The sequence below is a fragment of the Neofelis nebulosa genome, chromosome X (assembly GCF_028018385.1).
Source record: "Neofelis nebulosa isolate mNeoNeb1 chromosome X, mNeoNeb1.pri, whole genome shotgun sequence".
NCBI classification, from domain to species: Eukaryota; Metazoa; Chordata; class Mammalia; order Carnivora; family Felidae; genus Neofelis; species Neofelis nebulosa.
The window spans coordinates 79,473,577-79,499,440 of record NC_080800.1 but is presented as its reverse complement, the minus strand read 5'-3'; positions in this window follow the sequence as shown (position 1 = coordinate 79,499,440).

The window sequence follows — 25,864 nt, the reverse complement described above, 5'->3', positions numbered from 1 at the left end:
CTGGGTGGCTCAGTCATTTAAGCATCTGACTCTTGAGTTTGGCTTAGGTCATGATCTCACAGTTTGTGGGTTCAATACCTGTGTTGGTCTGTATGCTGTCATTCTCTATCTGCCTCTCTCTCTCTCTCTCTCTCTCTCTCAAAAATAAATAAATAAGCTTTTAAAAAATAAAAATGTAAAAATAGCAACAGCCTTTCAAGGATTTAGAAGAACAAATCAATTAATCTATTATGATACCTAGCAATCACACAAAAGACATCAAAAACTATGGTGTTCTCAGTGATATGAGCACCATACCCATAGAGTGGGAATCAAAATTATTCTTTGTTCATAAGACTACCAGGTTATATTGATGCAAGTGGACCTTGAACCATACTTTGAAAAATAATGACTGTCAAAATAAAAACAAACGTGTTAATTTGGGTTAAAAGTCTGTAGAAGGTACAGCTCTAGCAGATTGATGATTTTGTAAAGTGTGTGTTCAACGTTTTGCCCATTTTTCTACTGTGTGCTTTTGTTCTCATGAAGTAGTAATAGTTTCATATATTCTGGGTATGAGTGCTTTGTTGCAGGTATATGCTATGAATATTTCCCACACTGTGAATGGGTTGCCTCTTCACTTTCTTAATGGTGACTTTGATGAAGTTCTTTCTTGTATTATAGACAAATTTGGTATTTTTTTAAATTTAAGATTAGTACTTTCTGTATATTAAGAAATATTTACTTCTAATGTCACAAAGATGTTCTATGTTTTCTTCTGAAAGAATTATGAATTTCTTATTCATAATTATATATTAAGTCATTAGGAATGGATTTTGTTATATGGCAGTGATTCTCAGGTTTTAGTTTCAAAAGTCCTTTAAAGTCTTAAAATTAGTGAGGACTTCAAAGTGATTTTGTTTATGTGATATATACCTATTGATACTTATCCATAATAGAGAATAATAATGAGAAAATTTTAACATATTTATTAATTCTATTACAAATAATAAAATTTACAGGTTAATAACATTAACATATCTTATGAAAATAATTATATTTTCCAAAGCAAGACACCTATTTAGTGAAAAGAGTAGCATCATTTTTTTTTTTACATTTTTGTAAAACTGTTCAATACATGACTTAATAGGAACAGTTAGATTCTCATATCTGCTTTCCCAATCTGTTACACTATGCTGTTTTGGTTGCAGCTTATGATGAAAATTTAGTTTCACACAGATTATAGTTGGAAAAGGGAAAAGTATTATAATATCTTTCAAGATAACTATACAAATTATTTGATACTACTCTTGACAAGTGGTAGTTCCTTAATTTTTTTTTAATGTTTATTTTTGAGAGACACAGAGCATGAAAGGGTGGGGGGTGGAGCAGAGAGAGATGGAGACACAGAATCTGAAGCAGGCTCCAGACTCTGAGCTGTCAACATAGAGCCCAATGCAGGGTTCGAACTCATGTACTGCAAGATCATGACCTGAGCTGAAGTTGGACGCTTAACCATCTGAGCCACCGAGGCTGCCCAACAAGTGGTAGTTTCTTAAAGGTTAGTTGTATACAGAATACAAAAATATAGTCATAAACATTTTGTACTCTGCTATTTTATTATTTATTAATTTATTTATTTAATTTTGGGGGGGAGAGAGAGAGTGCACAAAGAGGGAAGGAACACAGAGGTAGGGAGAGAGAATCCCAAGTAGGATCCACAATATCAGCATAGAGCCTGACATGGGGCTCAATTCCAAGATCTATGAGATCATGATCTGAGCTGAAATCAAGAGTTGTATGCTTAACCAACTGAGCCACCCAGGTGCTCCAGTACCCTGTTATTATAAAGATAATTGATGTATCTTTCATGTTGGATGAATATTTGACAAATGAATAATATTGTAACATATTGATCATTTGGAAAATATTTGTTGATTAATTTATGCATATCTTTCAAATGTTGACACATTTTGCTATATAGCATTTAAAATATCACATTAGTTAATGTTACCACAGATCTCAACAAAGAAATATTTAAGCACCTGGATGATATCAGGTGCACAGTGGAAGATACAAGTTTTCCATAATTCCAATTTTTACTTGAAGGTCACATTTTATCATAGGCAATAAATATTATGAATTGTTTATCTTTAAGTGACAGACTGACTTCATTCATTTTCTGGAATATTGTCCACCAAATAAGAAAGTCTCAAAAACCATAGTTTGATAATCATTCCCTCAAGTAAATTTACATGGCATTCCATGTAAAAAGTGACTAGTTCAGCTGACAACTCAATCACTCAACTGTTTTGCCTCAGAGAACCATCATAAGTACACAGCAGTAATTTTTTTTTTTATGAGGAACTGGTGAATTGGAGTCATCTACTTGACACAAATGTTGATATCTTGTGTTTTTATTATCATTCAACTTAATATGTTTCCTAATTTCCTTGTGATTTCTTTTTTTTCTTTTTTTAAATTTATTTATTTTTTTTAATTTTATTTTTTAATATATGAAATTTACTGTCAAATTGGTTTCCATACAACACCCAGTGCTCATCCCAAAAGGTGCCCTCCTCAATACCCATCACCCACCCTCCCCCCCTCCCACCCCCCATCAACCTTCAGTTTGTTCTCAATTTTTAAGATCAAAAACATTCTTAAGTGAAATTAGCTTTTGTTTCTTTTGGGAGTGTATGGTGACAAACAATACAATGAATACTAGTATAGTTTTCTGCCATTAATTTAATTGGTGCTAATACACCATAAGTTTACCTCTTACTTCTCTTTGTGCCACCATGTCAAATGTCAACACAGTGAAAAAGGTAAAGAATGTCTCAATATAGTTATTAAAAGAGGTTTTAACTCAAAGATTCCCTTAAAAGAACTTGGGACTATTAAGGGTTCATGGACCACACTTTGAGAATCATTAGTGATTGTCCTAGATAATTGTTTTTTCTATATGGATTTCCAATTTACCAATCATAATCTACTTAAATGTTACTTTTTTTCCAATTGCATTACTATATCATCTCTACCATAAATCAGGTGACTGTCTATATGTAAGTCTATTTCTTGGCTCTTTTCTCTGATCTATTGGTCAGTTTATCTATGCATGTGTCAGTATCACACAGCGTTAATTCCTACTTTTATAATACATCTTGATATCTGATAGTTTATATCCTCAAGCTTTGTTTTCTTCTCCAAAATACCTTTGGCTACTCTTGGTTTTGTCTATTTCAGTTTTTATTATTATTATTTTTTTTAATTTTTAGTGCTTATTCATTTTTGAGAGAGAGAGACGGACAGAGCATAAGCAGGGGAGGGGCAGAGAGAAAGGGAGACACAGAATCTGAAGCAGGCTCCAGGCTCCAAGCTGTCAGCACAGAGCCCAATGTGGGGCTCTAAGTAATGCACCGCTAGATCATGACCCGAACTGAAGTTGGACACCCAACCTACTGAGCCACCTAGGTGCCCCTCCATTTCACTTTTAGAATCAGCTTAATAATTTCCTCAAAAAAAAAAAACTGCCAATATTTTTCTTGTGATTATATTGAATTTATGTAATAATTTGGAAGAATTGACATATTTATCGTTTGGGATTTGTATTTCTCTACAGATCGTCCTTGACTTATGACAGGGTAATCCAATAAAACCCATTATGAGTTTAAAAAATCGTAAGTTGAAAATGCTTTTAATGCACTTAACCTACTAAACATCATAGCTTAGCCTAACCTACCTTAAACATGCTTAGAACATGTACATTAGCATATAATTGGGCAAAATCATCTAGCACAAACCCATTTTATAAAGTGTTGAATATCTTATAATTTATTGAATACTGTACTGAAAATGAAAAACAGAATGATTTCATGGATACAGAATGGTTTTAAGAGTATCAGTTGTTTACTTTTGTGATCCCATGGCTGACTGGGAACTGTACCTTACTGGTATTGCCCAGGATCACAACAGTATTGCATTGCATATCATTAGCCCAGAATAAGATCAAAATTCAAAATTCTAAAGAAAGTTTATTTTTTTTTAATTTTTAATGTTTATTCATTTTTGAGAGAGAGAGAGAGAGAGAGAGAGACAGCACGAGTGGGAGAGGAGCAGAGAGAGAAGGAGACACAGAATCTAAAACAGGCTCTAGGCTCTGAGCTGTAAGCACAGAGCCCAATGTGGGGCTTGAACCCACAGACATGAGATCATGACCTGAGCTGAAGCTGGGTGCTTAACCGACTGAGACACCCAGGTGCCCCTAAGTGCAGTTTCTATTAAATACGTATTACTTTCACACCATCGTAAAACTGAAATATTCTAAGTTGTAATAACTTACTATTGTAAGTTGGGGGCCATATGTAGATATTTCTTAGTTTCTCATATATATATATATATATATATATATATATATATATTTAGTTTCTCATATATATATATATATATTTAGTTTTTAATGTAGAAGTCTTATACATCTGTCATTTAATGGAGTACTAGATATATGATTTTTTAATGTTTTGAGGTACTATTTTTATTAGTTTTTATCTTTTATATTGGTGTAAAACATACATAACATTAAATTTACCATCTTAGTCATTTTACCTGTACAGTTTAGTAGTGTTATACATATTTACATTGCAGTGCAACTTGTCTGTAGAACTTCTTCATCTTGCAAAACTGCCCATTAAATACCCTCCCATGAGCTATTCTCCCCAGCCCCTAATAACCACTGTTACAAATTCTGTCTCAATAAATTTGACTATTCTAGATAAGTCACATTAGTGCCCTCATTCAATATTTGTCCTTTTGCGTCTGGTTTATTTCACTTAGCATAATGTCTTCAATGGTCATCCAGATTGTGACATACCAACATTTCATACCTTTTTGTGAATTAATTTACATTTTATGTATATTCCATTTTTGTTTATCCATTAACCTGATGTATGCAGGTTGTTTCTACATTTTGGCTATTGTGAATACTCTGCTATGAATACTGCTATACAAGTAATCTGAGTCCCTGCTTTCAATTCTTTTGAGTATATAGCTAGGAGTAAAATAACTGGCTCTTAAGGCACTTCTGTGTTTAACTTTTTGAGGAACTATCAAAGTGCTTTCCATAATGACTTCAGTATTTAAATTCCCACAAGCAATATTGGATACAACTTTTTTAAAATTGAAAAATAAATTCATTTTAATCCAAGTGTATGTGATGTAGTGTGTTGTAGTGGTTTCAGGTGTACAATATACTGATTCAACAATTCCATATGTTATGTAGTGCTCAACCAAAGTAGTGTACTCTTTTTTTTAATTTTTTTTAATGTTTATTTATTTCCAAAGGAGAGAGAGACAGAGCGTAAGTAGAGAAGGGGCAGAGAGAGAGAGACAGAAAGAGAGAGAGAAAGAGAGAGAGAGAGAGAGAGAGAGAGAGAGAGAGAGAGAGAGAGAGAATCCAAAGCAGGCTCCAGACTCTGAGCTGTCAGCACAGAGCCAGATGCGCGGCTCAAACCCACAGACCGCGAGATCATGACCTGAGCCAAAGTCCAATGCTCAACCTACTGAGCCACCCAGGCGCCCCCAAAGTAAGTGTACTCTTAATTTCCTTCACCTATTTCACCCATCCTCTAGCCACCTTCCTTCTGGTAACCCTGTTTTTTCTCTTAACCCAGTTAAGAGAATGTTTGTTGGTTTCTCTTTTTTTCCCCTTTGTTCATTTTATTTGCTTCATAAATTCCAAATATGAATTAAATCATGTGGTATTTGACTTCCTCTGGCTTCTTTTGCTTAACATTATAATCTCTAGATCCATCCATATGATTGCAGCTGGCAAGATTTCATTCTTTTTTTTTGTGGCTGAATAATATTTCATTGTATTCATGTAACACATCTTTTTAAATTTTAATTCCAGTATTATTAACATACAGGGTTACATTAGTTTCAGGTGTGCAATATATTGATTCAACAATTGCATACATCACCCAGGTCGCATCACAACAAGTGCATGCCTTAATCCCTATCACCCTATTTCACCCATCCACCCACCCACCTCTCCTATGGTAACTAACCATCAGTTTGTTCTCTATACTTAAGAGTGTGTTTCCTGATTTGTCTCCCTCTTTCTCTCATTTTTTTTTCCTTTGCTCATTTGTTTTCTTTTTTATTATGTTTTAATTTAAATTCCAGTTAGTTAACATAAAGTGTAATATGTGTTTCAGGTGTACAAATTAGTGTACAACACTTACATGCAACACGTGATGCTCATCACAAGCACACTCCTTAATCCCCATCACCTATTTCACCCATACTCCCATCCCGCTCCCCTCTGGTAACCATGTTTGTTCTCTACAGTTAAGAGTCAGTTTCTTGACGGGAACCCTCTTGCACTGTTGGTGGGAATGCAAATTGGTGCAGCCGCTCTGGAAAGCAGTGTGGAGGTTCCTCAAACAATTAAAAATAGACCTACCCTATGACCCAGCAATAGTACTGCTAGGAATTTACCCAAGGGATACAGGAGTACTGATGCATAGGGGCACTTGTACCCCAATGTTTATAGCAGCACTCTCAACAATAGCCAAATCATGGAAAGAGCCTAAATGTCCATCAACTGATGAATGGATAAAGAAATTGTGGTTTATATACACAATGGAATACTACGTGGCAATGAGAAAGAATGAAATATGGCCTTTTGTAGCAACGTGGATGGAACTGGAGAGTGTGATGCTAAGTGAAATAAGCCATACAGAGAAAGACAGATACCATATGGTTTCACTCTTATGTGGATCCTGAGAAACTTAACAGAAACCCATGGGGGAGGGGAAGAAAAAAAAAAAAGAGGTTAGAGTGGGAGAGAGCCAAAGCATAAGAGACTGTTAAAAACTGAGAACAAACTGAGGGTTGATGGGGGGTGGGAGGGAGGGGAGGGTGGGTGACGGGTATTGAGGAGGGCACCTTTTGGGATGAGCACTGGGTGTTGTATGGAAACCAATTTGACAATAAAATTCATATATTAAAAAAAAGTCAGTTTCTTGATTTTCCTCTCTCTTAGTTTCCCCTATTATCATTTTTTTAATTTTTAGGTTTTTTTTCATTCCAAGCTTTTATTTAAATTCCAGTTAACATACAGTAATATAAGTTTCAGGTGTAGAATTTAGTGATTGATCACTTACATACAACACCCGGTGCTCACCACAAATGCTCTCCTTATTACTCATCAACTCTTTAATCCATCCTCCCCCCAATTCCCCTCCAGTAACCATAAGTTTTTTCTCTACAGTTAAGAGTCTGTTTCTTTATTTGCCTCTCCCCCTGCCCATGTTCATTTGTTTTGTTTCTTAAATTCCACATATTAGTGAAACCATATGGTATTTGTTATTCTCTGACTGACTTATCTTGCTTAGCATAATACTCCCTAGCTCCATCCATGTCATTGCAAATCTTAAGATTTCGTTATTTTTTCTGGGTAAGTAATATTTTATTTATATATACCACAACTTCTTATTCCATTCATCAGACAATGGACATTGGGGTTCTTTCCATGATTTGGCTATTTCTTGATAATGCTGCTATAAACATCGGTGTGCATGCATCCCTTTGAATTAGTATTTTCATATGTCTTGGGTAAATACCTAGTAATGCAATTACTTAAAATTAGGGTAGCTTGACTTTTAGTTTTTCTGAGGAAACTCCATCATGTTTTACAAAGTGGTAGCACCAGTTTTCATTCCTACCAACAGTGTAAGAGGGTTCCCCCTTCTCCACATCTTCACCAACACCTGTAGTTTCCTGTGTTGTTAATTTTCGCCATTCTAATTGGTGTGAAGTGATATCTCATTATACTTGTGATTTGTATTTTCCGATGGTGAGTGACATTGAGCATTTTTTCATGCATCCGTTGGGCATGTGCGTGTCTTCCTTGGAAAAATATCTATTCATATTTTTGGCCCATCACTTAACTGGACTATTTTTGGGGAGGGTGTTGAGTTTTATAAGTTCTTCATATATTTTGGATACTAACACTTTATCAGATATGTCATTTACAAATGTCTTCTCCCATTCTTGTAGGTTGCTTTTAGTTTTGTTGCTTGTTTCCTTCACTGCACAGAAGCTTTTTATCTTGATGAAGTGCCAATAAGTTTTTCAGCTTTTGTTTCTCTTGCCTAAGGAGACCTATATAGTAACAAGTTGCTAGGGCCTATGTGAAAGTGGTTACTGCCTGTGTTCTCTTCTAGGATGTTAATGGTTTGCTGTATCACATTTAGGTCTTGATTCAATTTTGAATTTATTTTTGTGTATGGAGTAAGAAAGTGATCCAGTTTCATTTCATTTCATTTCATTTCATTTCATTTCATTTCATTTCATTTCATTTCATTTCATGTTGCTGTCCAACACTGTTGAACAGACTTACTTTTTACATTAGATATTATTTCCTGCTGTGTCAAAGATTAATTGACCATATAGTTTTGGGTTCATTTCTGTATTTTTTATTCTGTTCCATTGATCTATGTGTCTGTTTTTCTGCCAGTGGCATATTGTTTTTATCACTACCCTTTTGTAATATAACTTGAAGCCCAGAACTGTGATGCCTCCAGCTTTGCTTTTCTTTTTCAAGATTGCTTTGGCTATTTGTTGTATTTTAAGATTTAATTTTAGGATTGGTTTTTTCTAGCTCTGTGAAAAATGCTGGTGGTGTTTTGATAGGAATCAAATTAAATGTGTAGATTGTTTTGGGTAATCTAGACATTTTAACAATATTTGTTTTTCCAATCCATGTTCATGGAATGTTTTTCCATTTCTTTGTGTCATCTTTAATTTGTTTCATCAATGTTTTATAGTTTTCAGAGTACAGGTCTTTCACCCCCTTGGTTATGTTTATTCCTAGATGTCTTATGGTTTTTAGTGACATTGCAAATGGGATTGATTCCTTGATTTCTTTTTCTGCTGCTTCATTATTGGTATATAAAATGCAACAGGTTTTTGTAGGTTGATTTTATCACCTGTGACTACTAAATTCATGTATCAGTTCTACCATTATTTTGGTGGAGTCTTTTTGGTTTTCTATATAGAGTATCATATCATCTGCAAATAGTGAAAGTCTGACTTCTTCCTTGCTGATTTGGATGCCTTCTATTTATTTTTGTTGTCTGTTTGCTGTGGCTAGAACTTCCAGTATTATGTTAAATAACAGTGGTGGGGTGCCTGGGTGGCTCAGTCAGTTAAGCTTCCTACCCTGGATTTCGGCTCGGGCCATGATCTTATGGTTCTTAGGTTCAAGCCTTGCATTGGGCTCTGCACTGATGGTGTGGAGCCTGCTTGGGATTCTGTCTCCCTCTGTCTCTGTCCCTCCCCCACTTGCTATCTGTCTCTCAAAATAAATAAAAAATAAACTTAAAAAATAAATAACAGTGGTGAGAGGGGAAATCCCTCTCTTGCTCCTGAATGTACAGGAAAAGCTCTAAATTTTCCCCATTGATGATATTTAGCTGTAGGTTTTTTTTGTATATGGCTTTTCTATGTTAAGGTATGTACCTTCTACCCTACTTTGTTGAGGGTTTTTACCAGGAATGGGTACTGTACATTGTCAAATGCTTTTTCTGCATCATATAGTTCTTAACCTTTCTTTCATTAATGTGGTGTATCACCTTGATTGATTTGTGAACATTGAACCATGCCTGCAGCCCAGGAATAAATCCAATTTGATTCTGGTGAATGATTCTTTGAATATACTATTGGATTCAGTTTGCTTGTATTTTGTTGAGAATCATTACATCCCTGTTTGCCAAGAATATTGGCCTGTAGTTCTCTTTTTTAGTGGGGTCTTTGTATGATTTCGGAATCAATGTAATGCTGGCCTCATAGAATGAGTTTGGAAGTTTTCCTTCCATCTGTTTTTTTGGGAACAGTTTCAAAAGAATCACTATTAATTCTTTATATATTTGGTAGAATTCCCCTGGGAAGCCATCTGGTCATGGACTTTTGTTTGTTAGGAGATTTTTTTTTTTTATTACTGATTCAATTTCTTTACTGGTTAGGGGTTTGTTAAGATGTTCTATTTCTTCTGTTTCAGTGTTGGTATTTTACATTCTTCTAGGAATTAGTCAATTTCTTGCAGGTAGCCCCATATGTTGGCATATACTTTTTCATAATATTCTCATAATTGTTTGTATTTCTGTGGTGTTAGTTGTTACTTCTCCTCTCTCATTTGTTTTTTTTTATTTATTTGAATCCTTTTTGTTTTGATGAGTCTCATTAGAATGTTATTGATTTTTTAACATTTTCAAAGAAACAGCTTCTTATTTTCTATTTTTTTATTATCTATATAATTTATCTCTAATATTTATTATCTCCCTTCTTCTGCTTGCTTTAGGCTTCATTTATTTTTACTTTTTTGGCACCTTTAAGTGTAAGGTTAGGTTGTTTATTTGAGATTTTTTCCTGATTCTTGAGGTAGACCTGTATTGCTGTATACTTCCCTGCTATGACTGCTTTTGTTGCATCCCAAAAGTTTTGGACAGTTATGTTTTTATTTTCATTTGTTTCCATGTACTTGTAAATTTCTTATTTCATTTCCTGGTTCACCCATTCATTGTTTAGCAGCATGTTGTTTAACCTCCATGTATTTGTGATCTTTCCATTTTTTTTTTCTTGTGGTTAACTTCAAGTTTCATAGTGTTATGGTCAGAAAACATGCATGGTATTTTAAAAATATTTTTGTACTTATTGAGGCCTCATTAGTGATCTAGTATGTGATCAATTCCAGAGAATGCCCCATATGAACTTGAAAAGAATATGTATTCTGCTGTTTTAGAATATAATGTCTGAATACATTTGTTAAGTCCATCTGGTCCAGTGTGTCATTCTATCCATCGTTTCCTTGTTGATTTTCTGTTTCAATGATCTGTCCATCTATGTAAATGTGGTGTTAATATCCCCTACTTATGGTATCACTGTTGACTAGTTCCTTTGTATTTATTATTAGCTGTTTTATGTATTAGGTGCTTTCATGTTGGGTGCATAAATATTTACAATTGTTATGTCTTATATGGTTGTCCCCTTAATGAGTATATAGAGCTTTTCTTTCAGTCTTATAACAGTGTTTGTTTTAAGACCCTTTTTGTCTGTTATATGTATTCCTATCTTGACTTTCTTTTGACTCCATTTGCATGATAAATGATTCTCCATCCCTTCACTTTAAATCTGAATGTGTCTCTAAGTCTTAAATTAATCTATTTTAGGCAGCATATAGATGGATTTTGTTTTTTATACATTTCGTCACCCTTGTCTTTTGGTTGGAGCATTTAGTGCATTTACTCTCAAAGTAATTATTGATAGGCATGTATTTATTGCCATATTGTTATTTGTTTTGTGGTTGTTTTTGTAGTTCTTTTCCTCCCTTTTTCTCTTGTTTCACCAAGAGTTGGCTTTCTTTACTTGTATTCTTTTCTCTTTATTTTTTGTATATTTATTACTGGTTTTTTATTTGTGGTTACCATTAGGCTTGTATATAGCATCCTTGGCATATAGGAATATATAATAAGTTGATGGCACTTTGAACAAATTATTTTCCTTTCTCTTCCCCTCGTTTAGGTATATGGTATGATACTTTAATCCTTTTATTTTGTGAGTCCATTGAGTGATTTTTACAGATATACTTGTTATTGCTTGTGAGGTTCCTACTTTTCTTAATCTTACTTATGGTCTTTCCTTTCTATTGAAAGTCCCCTTTAACATTTCTTGCAGGGCTGGTTTAGTGGTCGTGAATGCTTTTAGCTTTTATTTTGCCTAGAAACTCTTTATCTCTACTTCTTTTCTGAATGATAGCCATGCTGGTTATAGTATTCTTGGATGCAGATGTTTTTCCCCTTTCGGTACTTTGAATATATCATGCCACTAACTTCTGGCCTGTAAGTATTCTGTTGAAAAATATGCTTATACCTTTATGAGTTTTCCCTGTATGTAACTGTTTTCTTTATTCTTGCTGCTTTTAAAATTCTCTCCACATCACTACTTTTTGCCATTTTAATTATTATGTGTTTGGTGTGGTTCTCTTTGGGTTGATTTTGTTGAGGGATCTCTTCCCCTTGGGTGTGGATATCTATTTCTTTACCCAAATTAAGGAAGTTTTCAGCTATACATTTTCTGTCCCCATTCATCTTTCTTTTTATTCTGGGAACCCTATAATGGAAATGTGATTATGCTTGATGGAGTCGCTGAGTTTCCTAAGTATTTTCTCATTTTGCATATTTTTTCTCTTATTTATTCAGCTTTATTACTTTCTATTACTCTGTCCTCCAGGTCATTAATTCATTCTTCTGCTTCCTCCAGCCTGCTACTTATCAAGTGAATTTTTATTTTATTAATTGTGTACTTAATCTCTGATTGGTTCTTTCTTATGTTTTTTTTTTTTTTGCCTGTTTGTTAAGGGTGTCACTGATGTCCTCCACTCTTCTCTTAAGTCCAGTTTGTATCTTTGACTGTTACTTTAAATTCTATACCAGGCATATTATTTATATCTGTTTCACTTAGGTCTCTTGCTGTTGTTTGGTCCTGTTCTTTCATTTAGGACATATTTCTTTCCTTCCTGATTTTGTTTAACTCTTTCTGTCTCTTTCTGTTCATTGGAAAAGTCATTTATATCTCCTACTCTTGAAAGCAGTGGGCAGGGCATTCACTTTTAACAAGGTTGTGGTGATACTTTGCCAGAGGTGACATACAGCTTCTGCAGAGAGCAGGGCCTACCAGGGCCACTCCACAAATTGCATGGGCATGGCACTCAGTGTCCACAAGTTTTATGCACTGATCATCTTCCACTAGTACAGCCACCTCTAAGACGGGGATGGACAGGGCATGATACACAAAGTGCATGGGGCAGGTTGTGCAGTTCTAGAAAGATGCAAGGTTTCTCTTCAGGAGTTAGTTGACTAGCTGCCACACCTCCAGGACTGAGTCAAGATTGGCTGGAGGGTGCAGCACACAGTATAAGCAAGTTATGTGGTGTATGCTGGCAGTGTGCTGGTTTCCACAGTTGGCTGTGTTTTATGCTAGGGGTTGGGAGGGAAATGGCACCTGTCAGCTCCTCTGTTCCTGGAAAACTCTACCAGTAAAATCTGTCCTTCTGAGACACATTCTGTATTAGTAAATAACTCTCCCTCCCCTACGACCTAGGTGTTTTTCAAAACACTGCTTATATGCTGTCTCTCTGCCAGCTGTTTCTTCTGCTATCTCTATAAGGGCAGGTAATCAGTTTTCTATCGCATTCCAGGCTCTCCCAAAGCTGAGCCCATTAATTTTTAATGTTCTAGGGTTTAAGTCCTGCTGTTTGTAAGAACTCATGAAATTTGGCCCCTTTGGCTTTCAAAGCCAAATGCTATGGGGATTCATCTTCCTATATGGGATCTCTGGTGTGAGAGACCTTGTAAATGGCCCTCATCATGCCCATTTCTCCCTCTTGTGGATGTCCTGACAGTCTGTTTAGCTCCTGACTGCATGCCCACCCTTCTTACCTTCTTTGGTGTGGCTTGTTTTCTACATTTAGTTGTGGAGTTTGTTCTGCCAGTCTTTGAAACACATTCTGGGTTATTTAAACCTATGTGAGTGTTATCTAGTTGTATCCATTGGATGAGGTGAGCTCAGGGTCCTTCTCCTATGTAATTTTACCCACAAGTCATTTGGATATTACTTTTTTAAGAAATGTATTTCTGGACACCTGAATGGCTCAGTTGGTTAAGCATCCAACTTCAGCTCAGGTCATGATCTCATGGTTCATGAGCCTGAGCCCCATGTTGGGTTCTGTGCTGACTGCTCAGAGCCTGGAGCTTGCTTCAGATTCTGTGTCTCCTTTTCTCTCTGTTTCTCCTCCACTTGCACTCTGTCTCTCTCAAAAATAAATAAAACGTTTTAAAAAGTAAAGAAATGTATTTCATTTTATATGATGCTGGTACATAGCCACTTTTGGATTTTCTAGGTATAAAACTAATGAGGGTTTTATTTGCTTTCCAAACCTTATACCTTTTTATTTATTTCTCTAGCATTCTCAAACAGACTGGATTCTTTAGTAGAGTACTGAATAAAATCAGTGGTAGTGGGTAGTCTTGTCTCATTTCTGAGTTCAGTAAAAATGTTTCCAATATTTCCTAATTACCGTGTTTTTTAGATGTCTTGCAGTGGCCAGTACAATCCTCCATAAATGTCCGTGCCTTATCTCTGGAATCAATGAATATATTAGATTATATTGACAAAGGGACTTTGTAACTATAATTAAGACTGCATACCTTAAAATAGTGAGATTATCCAGGTGGGCCCAATCTGATCTCATGAGTCTTTAATAGCAGAGCAATTTCTCTACCTAGAGTTATAGAGAGGAAGTGAAAGAGAAAGCAGGAGAAATGCAACAGAGGAACTCAGAGAGATGCCAAGCATGAGAAGGGTTCACCACATCATTGCATTGGAGTCATTTACAAGGGCCAAGCAGAGACCTCTAGAAGGTAAGGCCAGCCCCCAGGTGATAGCTTTCAAGGAAACAGAAACTTGTTTCTGCAATACTGAGAAACAATTTCTTGCTATTGCAATACTGAAGTCTTCCAAAAACCTGAATAAGGTTGGAGGCAGATCCTTTTCCAGAGCTTTCAGTAAGAAAAGCAGACTGACCGGGGCGCCTGGGTGGCTCAGTCGGTTAAGCGGCCGACTTCGGCTCAGGTCGTGATCTCGCGGTCCGTGAGTTCAAGCCCCGAGTCAGGTTCTGTGCTGATAGCTCAGAGCCTGGACCTGTTTCAGATTCTGTGTCTCCTTCTCTCTGACCCTCCCCCATTCATGCTCTGTCTCTCTCTGTCTCAAAAATAAATAAATGTTAAAAAAAATTTAAAAAAAAAGCAGACTGACCAATGTCAGCCAAATCCAACTAGACTTCTCCTCACAGAACATATGAGATAATAAATTTGTGTTATTTTAGGCTGCTAAATTTGTACTAATTTGTTTTTGTAGTAGTAGATAAATAAAACATGATCTTTACCATATTAAGAAAGCTTCCGTCTATTCTTAATTTGCTTAGAGTTTTATCATGGATAGTGCTGCATTTCTTCAAATATTTTGTCTGCATCAATCAGGATGATCATATGAATTGCCTGAGTTTTTTTTTTCTGTTAATGTAACTGATTGACTGTAAAGCACTTTTAAATACACATATGATACAACATCACTAAAATGAAATTCAGTTTGATACAATGTATTATTATTTTAATATATCAATGATTTTAATTTGCTAATATTTTATTATTTTGGCATATATTTTGGTAAGAGAGACTGATCTGTAATTTTTCTTGCCTGCCATGCTGTCAGACTATAGAATTAGGTTATGGTGTCCTTAAATACATTAAAGAAGTGTTCCTTCTCTTTTCTGGAAGAGTTTGTACAAAATTGGTGATATTTATTTCCTAAATATTTGAATAATTTATTAGTAAAACTATGTGAGTGTGTGTGTGTGTGTGTGCTTGTATGTGTGCTTGTGTATGCATGTTTTTGTGTGTGCATGTGCATGTGTAAGAATTTAACAGAATTATTTTCTTTAATAGAAGTCAGTGTATGAATATATATTTTTTATTTTTAAAAATGTTTATTTATTTTGAGAGAGGGTGCACAAGTTGTGGAAGAGCAGAGAGAGAGGGAGAGGAAAATCTAAAGCAGGCTCTGTGCTGTCAGCACTGAGACCAATGAGAGGCTTGAACTCACAACCTGTGAGATCATGACCTGAGCTGAAGTAGTCAGACACTTAACTGACTGAGCCACCCAGGTGCCCCTAGAAGTCAGTGTATAAATATTTCTAATATTCTCTGTCAGTTTTGATAGTTGATGCTTTTTGAGGAGTATTCCATTGAATACTCCATGGAATACTCCATTTCATGGAGTATTCCATTTCATGCAAACTGTTAAAAGCATCTACATAAAGTAATTCTAATAACCTCTCATTATTTTGAAATATCTGTAGAATCTGTAATGTCCTTGTTCTCCCTTTCATTTCCTTGACCAATCTTTCTAGACATTTTTCATTTCTATTAGTGTAAAAAACCAATATTTGGCTTCACTGATTTTTCTCTCTTTTATGTCTGCTTTCCAATTAATTGATTTCTACTTTAATCTATTTTTTTCTTCCTATGCCTAATATTTCCCCTAGATTCTTGAGATAGAAACTTAAATCATTTAGTTTTAGTTTTTCTTTTCTGATATATCACTTAAAGTAATGAATTTCCCTCTAGACACTTGATTAGGCTGTGTCCCCCAAGTTTTGTTTTGTCATACCATATTGTTATTTCTTCCAAAATATTTTATAACTTCTGTTTGAATTCTTCTTTCACCCATGAATTATTTAGTAATGGGTTGCCTGGAGCACCTGGATGGCTCAGTCAGTTGGACATCCAACTCTTGATTTTGGCTCAGGTCATGATCCCGGTGTCGTGGAATCAAGCTCCACATTGGGCTCCATGCTCAACATGGAGACTGCTTGAGATTCTCTCTCTCCCACTGCCCCTTTCCTATGCTCATGCGCTCTCTCTCTCTCTCTCTGTCTCTCAAATTAAAAAAAAAACTGAATTGCATAATTTCCAGCAGTGGAATTTTATATAATTTTTACTTTCTTACTGAGTTTTAGTTTAATTCAATTATGGTCAGAAAACAAAATCTGAGTGATTTAGTACTTTGAAATGTATTGAGACTTTATGGACTAGTCTATGGTTTATGTTAATACACATTTGGAAAGAAACTGAAGTCTGTCATTGTTAGGCACATGTTCTGTATGTCAATTAGGTCAACTTAACTGTATAGTTCAAATCCCTGTATCATCATTTTTTTTGCTTGGTGTTCTACTATGCATTGAAAGAAATATGATAAAGACTATTACTATATTTGTGAGTTTTTACATCTGTTTTTATTTTTGTTAATTTCTGCTTTATATACTTTTATCTATGGTGCTAGTTAAAGAAAGATGTAGAGTTATGTTATTTTGCTGTTAGACTAACACCTTTCTATTATGAATGCCCCTGTATATCCCCAGTAATGTTTTCCTCTAACATTTACTATGTCTGATGCTAATAGAGCTATACCAGGTAACTTTTGATTAGTTGTTTATATGGAGTATGTTTCTTTTTTTTTCTGTTAAGCTTGTTCTCTTTTCTTATTTTTTTTATTTTTTTAAAATAACATATGACTGAGTCTTATTTTTTAATAAACTATGATAATCTTTTAACTTGGATTATTTTGCCCATTTTCATTTAATGTAGTTTTTTATATAGTTAAGTATATTTACTTTCTTTAACTTTATAGTTGCATATTATTTTAGTATTATAGTAACTAACCCAAAGACTATAATTCATATGCCTTACTTATCATACTGTGTAAAAATTATTTTAACCACTTCTTTGATACTTAACAGAAACTTAGAATATTTAAGCAAATTATGTCCACCCCCTTGTTATATAATCTTATACACATATTTAAAATTCTTTATAACATTGTGGTTGTTGATGCAAGAATCAATATTCATTTATATTTATTCACATATTTGCCCTTCTTGGTGTTAAACATTTCTTTCTGCATTTTCAATTTCCATTTGAGATCATTTTCCTTCATTCTAGTTACTTTTAATTTGTCTTTTAGTATGGAATTACTGTCAAAAATCATTTGTTTTTATCTCTGAAAACAATGAAATTATTTGACCTTTACTTGTATGATTTGTATTTAAACTTATTTTATGTTTTATCTTTTTATTTTAAAATTAATTAAAGAAAATAACATTAAATAAATATATACTATAAAACAAATATCCTCTTATAACCATCACCATAGCTCAAGAAATAGAATTTGTTCAATTATCCAAGAGTTCCTATCATGTGCTTTATTTTTATCACAGTCGCTACTCTCTCTCGAAAAATACCACTATTTTGACTTTTACAGTAATTTCTTATTTGTTTTTCTTGATAGTTTTATTACCCAAGTTTGAATCCCTAGATATTATAGTTTAGTCTTGCCATTTTTAAAAATATGTGATATGTGATAAATTATGTGAAATAATTTGTCTCTTACAATCAGTGTATTCCCCTATCCTTCATTTCTCTTTTATAATTTACCTGCTAAAAACATGAGCTATTAAAAGTGTAGACTTTCCCATAGTCAAGATTCTATTGATTTAACACACATGGTGTAGCTTAAAAATTTCTTTTGTATTTCCTGAAGATTGGCAACTAGATCCAAGGTCTGATCAAACTCAGTTTCAAACCCTTCATCAAGAATGGAGGCAATATTTTATTTTGTCAGGAGTCACATAATTCTTGATGTTCTCTCAAATTTTCTCTCTCTCTCTGTCTCTCTCTCTCTCTCTCCCCCCACCATGTCCCACTCCCTGTCCCTCATATAAGCAACCAATGATATTCAAAGCATGCATCGATTAAATAATTTGAGGGGTAAAATTTGATATATATTCATTCAATTATTTTATATTCATTTATTCACTGGAAGAATTTTATAAGGAGAAAATTCCTCTCATTTAGTATTCTGTTATCAATTGTTAGATTTTACATGGGAAAAGCAGTATAAGCACATTTCATTCCATTTATTCAACCAATTTTCAAGATAATGAATCAGTTCTGTCATCCTCAGATGGATTTCACCCTCTGAAACCCATCGTCATTTTCTTGTTCAATATAATTTAAAACTCAAGAGATGAAACACAATTCTTAGATTTTAATCTTGCAATACTTACCTATTGAAGCTAAAAGTTTTCTTATTTTTGACCACTGGGGCCTCGCCAAAGTTATCTTTTGAGTCCTTTTGACATGACCCTTATAATAACTGATAGCTTCCTATCTGATATCTCAGAATGTCCCAGCTCCAGTATCTATATTCCCTCCCTTAGTCCTGGAATCAGTAATTTCCCCAAGAAGTCCTGGTTTCTTTGAATGGAAACTATATTTCAAGGTTGCAAACTGAGTGCACTAGTGATATTACTACTGGTTTGTAATTATTTCTAAGACTTTTCAGGGAACAAAGATAGGATTATAAGGGAATTATTATTATTATTATTATTATTATTATTATATAATATAGATGATAGGTACATAGATAAATAGATGATTTTAAAAAACCATAAAACATAGAATACCAAAAGTGTCTCTCATATACTTTCCAATTTATATCATTCAAGAGGTAGTCACTGTTCTGCTGTCAATCCCCATATGTACTAATTTATGTCTTATTTCTCTGTCATCATTATATCTGTGAGGATCATCCATGTTGTGTATAGCATTACTTCATTTTATTGCTGTGTAATATTCCATTGTATAAATATACTGCAATGTATTCTACTATTATTAAACATTAAGGTTATTTAAAATTTTTGGCTCTTACAGATGATACTGCTGCAAACATATCTACATTTTTGGTGAACGTAAACACTCCTTCTATGGTTATATGCCCAAGAATGGCATTTCTAGTCTAAATTGTTATTTGCCCAAGAATGGCATTGCTGGTCTATATGATAGATACGTTTATCTTTGATAGATTCTTCCAGTTTTTTCACACTTCTACCAGCAATGTATGAATGTTCAACTTGATTCACATTTTTGACAATACCTGATATTTTCAGTCATTCTAATTTTACCCATTCTGGTATGTGTGTGTGTGTACATGCACATGTATGTGTTTGAGTGTGTATATATGTATGTGATCCTATTCTGTTTAAAATTCCATTTTTTTAAGTTTATTTATTTTTAGAGAGAGAACATGAGAGGGGGAGAGGGGGAGAGGGAGGGAGGGAGAGAGAAAATCACAAGCAGGCTCTGCGCTGTCAGCACAAAGCTTGATGTGGGGCTCTATCCTATGAACCCTGAGATCATGACCGGAGCCAAAATTAAGTCAAACACTTAACTGACTGAGCCACCAAGGCACCCCCTAAATTTCACTTTCTTAATGAACAATAATGTTGAGCATTTTTTCATATGTTTGTTGGCCATATGGACTATGGATTTTAACAGCTGGAATTTTCTGCCTTTTTTGCCACCTTCCTTCTCTTTTCACTCTCCATTCTCTCTATAGTTTATCTCATCTAGTCCCATAGATTTATTACTATCCATACATCTCTGACTCTTAAATCCATAGTTATATCCAAAACCTTGCTACTGGGTCCTAAATTCTTATAATTGCCCTCTCTACAATTACCATAACTTCTTCACCTTTCTCTTTTTGCCTCTTTACTTGTCTTCCATCTTGACAGTAATGTTGATGTGAAGCCTGGACACACAGCAGTTATTTTGTAACCATGAGACAATAAACACAAGAACAAAAACCAACACACTAAGAATGGCAGAAGACAATGATGAAAAAAAAAGGTCATTTTTGGCACTGTGGAACTGCAGAAACCTAGGCATCTTATTGTAAGAGACAAACCACAATATTGTTAGGCCACATTGATAAGATTTCCTGTTTTTTAAGTATGATAAAGTGTTGACACAAGTGGGACCTCAGTAACAATGATTGAAATTTGATTCCATTACATTTTAAAAGAAACTGAAAAATTTGCTCTACGGAGTGAGATTACTTGTATAATCTAATAGGAAAATTTAGATTTAAGGAGTTTGTCAGTTTTGTTTTGTCATATCTTTAACATTCATGATTTCTTATAATTCCTAGTGTACACATTTTTATCGATATGTGTGTGCATACACAAATATGTATATGATCTTTTTATGTCTTTGCAGTTATAATGTATGTACACATATGATGTATTATTCAAGGCTCTTTCAATTGAAGTGAGACAAAGCCAACCCAAACAATTTTAAGGAGAAAGGGGATTTATGGATTCCTATATATAGAAAGGTCAGACTTATATCTAGCCTCAGAAAAAACAATATTCAGAGTCTCAAACAATATTACTAATTCTCTCTCTCTCTCACTCAATTTCTTTCTCTCTCTTTTCATCTCTTGATCTCTCTCCATTTTCTTTCTGTTTCTCTTCACTTAATGAAGGAAACATAGAACATTTCTATGTGTTAGCTTACTTCTTTCCTACCATCTGGGAGCTTCCTGTACCCAGAAGTAGCTTCAGGTTTATATCATATCAGCTTATGATATAGAGGAAAAATATATCTCTTACTCTTAGCTACAGAAAATATAGCAAATGGCAAGTCTCTATTTGACCCAGTGTTAGTGATTCACCTAACTTTTGGGTTCATGGGAGTAAATATTATGTTTGTTGGAGTGTGAGAGAATAAATTCACCAAAAGAAACATGATGTCTGATACTGTTTCAAGGAGTGAAAAAATGCTGAGCAAATAATATCTGCTAAGTATACTATAATGTGTAATATCTGCTAATTATACTATAATGTGTATGTTTAAATATATGTTTGTGTTTGTGCCACATAAAGAAGCATAAACCTTGATTGATTTATCTTTCAAAAAATAATAATGTCATCCAAGAAATACATTTTATAGATAATATAACTATAGACCAAACAAAATAAGTAATCACTGGCCTGACAAGTCAATACAAATGAACAGTGATTCTCATGTTGAACATTAATTAGCTTATGGTTTTTTTAGAGGGAAAGAAGTTACAAATATAGAATGGCAACATGAGGAGCTCCATGAACCTGCTCCCTAATAAAACAATAATAGTGGGTAAAACGATAGACAAATAGATAAGATAGACAAAGGTATAGATTAGATATAGCTATACATAGATATATACATACAAATATGTACATATCTATATTATCTATATATCTATAGATTAGATATAGACATATCTCCATATCTATATGTAATCTATACCTATCTATCTATATAGATCTGTGAGAAATAAGTTTAGGGATTTCCTGAGCTTGCACCAATGGGTTAGCAAGGTTTAGAACAAAAACACTGAGAATAGGTAAACAGGGCTAAAGTACCCCCAGTATAGCATAAAAACTTAGAGCAGAAATCTGCTTTCACAGGACAAAAGCATCCAGAATAGGTAAAGAGGGTGATACACCACTGCAGCAGGTTGAAAATGCCTGGAGCTAATTAGCTAAAAAAAAAAAAAAAATTGACCTGAGATAGCATGCTCTGTCTTACCCCCTAGGCAAATTGGTGCCTGTTGAAAACAGCCATCTACTTGGCACCAGAATTTTGTTTTGTATTGACCCAACCCCTAACACTGCATATCTTTGAAACCCCTTTCTCTCACACGCTTGAGTTAATGATCACTGTTTCATTGTCTCTTTCTACAGGTCGATCACGTTTGTAAGCCTTTTGATCCTAATAAATATGGAGCAAGGACCCTTACTTGGGGCTCTTGTCTCCTCCTGGACATTAGCCTTTCTCATATTCAATTCTGCATCTGCTCTCTTGCTGGACAAGAGAGAACTCCAGCCTCAAAGTTTGCAGCAGATGGTGGTTATGATGTGACTAGAAGTCGAGATGACTAGAAGCCGATATGGCCAAAGAGCGGTAAGATTCAAGGACCTCAGAATGCCACAGAACGACTAAAGAGCTCCACAAAAAATGCACTGGACTTCAATCTCTTCCTGATGAAGTAAGAGAAAAGTGAAACTATATTAAGATTCATTGCCATGGAACTTTTGAGAGACTTATTATGGGAGACTCCCTATCCCCAGAGCAGAAACAATACATTCGTATTTTACAATCATTGGGAAAGGTGGCCGGCACTATCCTCAATCAGAAAGCGCTCCTTCAATTATTAATTATTACCTAGCAACACTTTCCTTAGTTCCCAAAACAAGGGACTTGTGATCTTGATATTTGGGAACAAATAGGGAAAACATTAAAAGTTTGGCATTCTGAGGGGGCTAATGTCCCCCCTGACGTAGTCCTCGATTGGTCCATTGTCCGCACTGCCCTTCTCCCCTTAACTTCAGACGATGTATATAAAGATGTAGAATTACCCAAAATAGGGGAAAAACACGAGCTTTTTTATAGTCAGCCTGTGACTTCGGTGCCTTTACAGCTGAAAAATACTCTTCCTCCCTCAAAAAGGTAGGACGATATGGAGCCTCTAAAAACCTCACCGGCTGGTTGTCATAAGGTCCTCACCCCAATGCAAAAGTACATTAAGGAAGTCCATAAGGCCAGTAAATTCCAGCTGTTTCCTGTTATCAGGAAAAATGGGTAATATGTCCATAAAGGTTTGCCCATTCAAATAGTAAAAGAATTTCAGAAATCAGCTCATCTGTATGGCCTCCACAACCCTTTTACAATTAGCATTTTATAAACTATTTGTGGCAATTATTCTATGTGTGTCTGGGTCTGGGGTTCTCTTATAAAAAATATTTTGATCCCAGCCCAATATGCTATCTATGCCCAAGAGATTCATGATGCTTGCTTGATTTGTACTATGCAAAACTTTGACACTGCTGTTCCAGTGTCTTTTGAACAACTGTCCAGCACAGGGCAATATATCCAATCAAAGCAGCAAGCCAAGCTTCCAGTCATTGTCAGTAAAATAATGGACTAAAATAGTATGGTGTGTTTTACACAGGTAATCCCTATTGAGGGGGACTCTGACTCTCTCTCTCTCTCACTGTTTCCCCCAATACACTCTGGTTATTCTAACTATATGTGGGGGCTTCTCCCTTATTCATTTCTTGGGTTAATAACTATGATGATTAGAGCCTATTGTCTCTGGTTAGCCTATCGCAGGATGGAGACTTTAAGGAATATTCCCAAGCAGCTGCCCAAACTCCTTTTGCTTAGGGGAACTTCCCTCTCTTCTCTGTCCTCATGGGGATTGCCTAATTCCACTAGTGGAAAGCAAAACCAAACCAAAGAAAACAAAAATGTGTATCTGTTCATCTGTCTAAGCTGACAGGCTCTGGGACCAGGAGAACTCTTTCTCTGCCCTCTGCACCTTTATCTGCCTCCAGGTCTCTTGGGGGTACCTCACCTTTTCTGCCTTCCTTTCCCCCTCCTCCTGTTTCTGCACGACCTGGGGTGTGGCCTGCATATCTGACTCTCCAATGCCTCATTCAGCATCAGCTCCTCCTTCCCACATTGTCTAGGAGCAAAATATATCCTCTTAGACTTATGCCGCCCACTTCAGATTTCCTTACTGGCTTCCTGGGAAAAAAATTGACACTGGTAAACTTTTGAGGAGACACAGATGAAATGTAAGTGAGATAAACATGTCTTTTAAATTATCAGAATTAAATAATAAAATTTTATTCTACTAAGGTTTACTGAAGGTCAAATAAGCTCATGTTATTTCTGTTCCCATTTGTTAGCAAAAGGATGACTTAAAGTAATGGTTAACTTTATCTGTCTCATAGTTTTCATGGGTAATTTTTAAAATAGCTTTCAGGGTCCTTGGTAATCTGAAACTTTAACATTTTTCTTGAATTATAAGTTGAATTAAGTTCATTGGACATTTAGGCCTGTTCCAAATCACATGGAATGCTGAATCATTGCTTATTAAACATAGGTTTGTGCTCCTGGGTTTCTATGGCAAAATAAACCTAAGGATATTTAAATCTATTAAAAAACATGCTGTATGCTTAATGAATCCATAAGTCTGCCACCTAAAAAAATTATGTTGTAATGGTTCACAATTGGTTACTACTTAGTTTTCACTGGAGACTAAGGTTTCTAAGAGTTAAAATTCTGCTAAATGTAATTAAGGCTAATGGAAATAAAGAAAGTAGCTGTATTAAAAAAGTAGGAGATATTAAGAAAAATAATAAAAAAATGAGAATAAATTTTTAAAGGTAATAAATAAATAAATAAATAAATATGATTTTAACAAAAAAGGTAAAACACACCCTTTTGAGCTGTTTTACTCAAGCCTTGGTTGGAATTACCCATTCCTTATAATCCACAAGGCCAAGCAATTATAAAATGAACACTTAATATTCTCAAAAATATGTTAAAAAAAAAACAAAAAAAGGGAAATACCCATAGCTGTCTACATTACAAATTCAACTTCTCAATTGTGCTAGGATTACTTTTAACTTTTTAAATCTTGACCCTCAAGGACTAATTGCATTTGAAAGTCATTTTTCAAAATCTGATAAATCTTCTCACCCTATGGTGCTATACAAAACCCCTGAATGGGGGGACCACATGGAACGGGCCCACTAAATGTGTAACCTGGGGTTGAGTATATGCTTGTGTTCTTTCAGATTCCGGACTTCTGTGGATTTACTCTCATTTGGTGAAGCCATTCCATGGCATGGTGAAGACTCCCAGGATATCTTACAATGAATCAGAACATCCAGAGAATGACTGAATAAGCAACCACTTCCTCCCCGCTTTTTCAAGATGAAGAAGGCTCTTCATTGACTCCTCACCCTGAAGCCCCTCCACAAATGCAAATCCTCGCCTCTGATATAACATGGAGAAGCATTAAACGCCTGTCTAGCCAGGCCAGCATCCTCTTATAATACAATGGTATTGCATATACCCCTGATTCACATCTGATGGCCATGATTTCCATCATTGATTCAATATGTGTAACCCTGATTCTTCTGCTTGCCCTCATTTGTCCAGGCCAAGCTCAATATTCGTATTGGGCTCATCTCCTTAATCCACCTATATTTGACAGCTTAACACTCCTAGACCGGGATATTCTTATTAGCAATAATGACACTGAGTTCATGGGAGGAGCCAATCTTAACCTGCCCTTCCAAACTGAACAAGAGCATTGGCTTTATATGCCCAGACCTCACTGGTGGCTTACTCCAGCACTTCCCATGTGTGTTACCAAACATAGCAACTTATCTGCTTGTCTCAAACCAGGAATCAACTGGCTTTTACATGTACAGTCAAAAACCTCTACAAGGCCAGACAGTTTTACTTTTTTTTCAGCCACAAGTTTTGATATACCTCAAAAAACAAACATATCTCACATTCCTAAT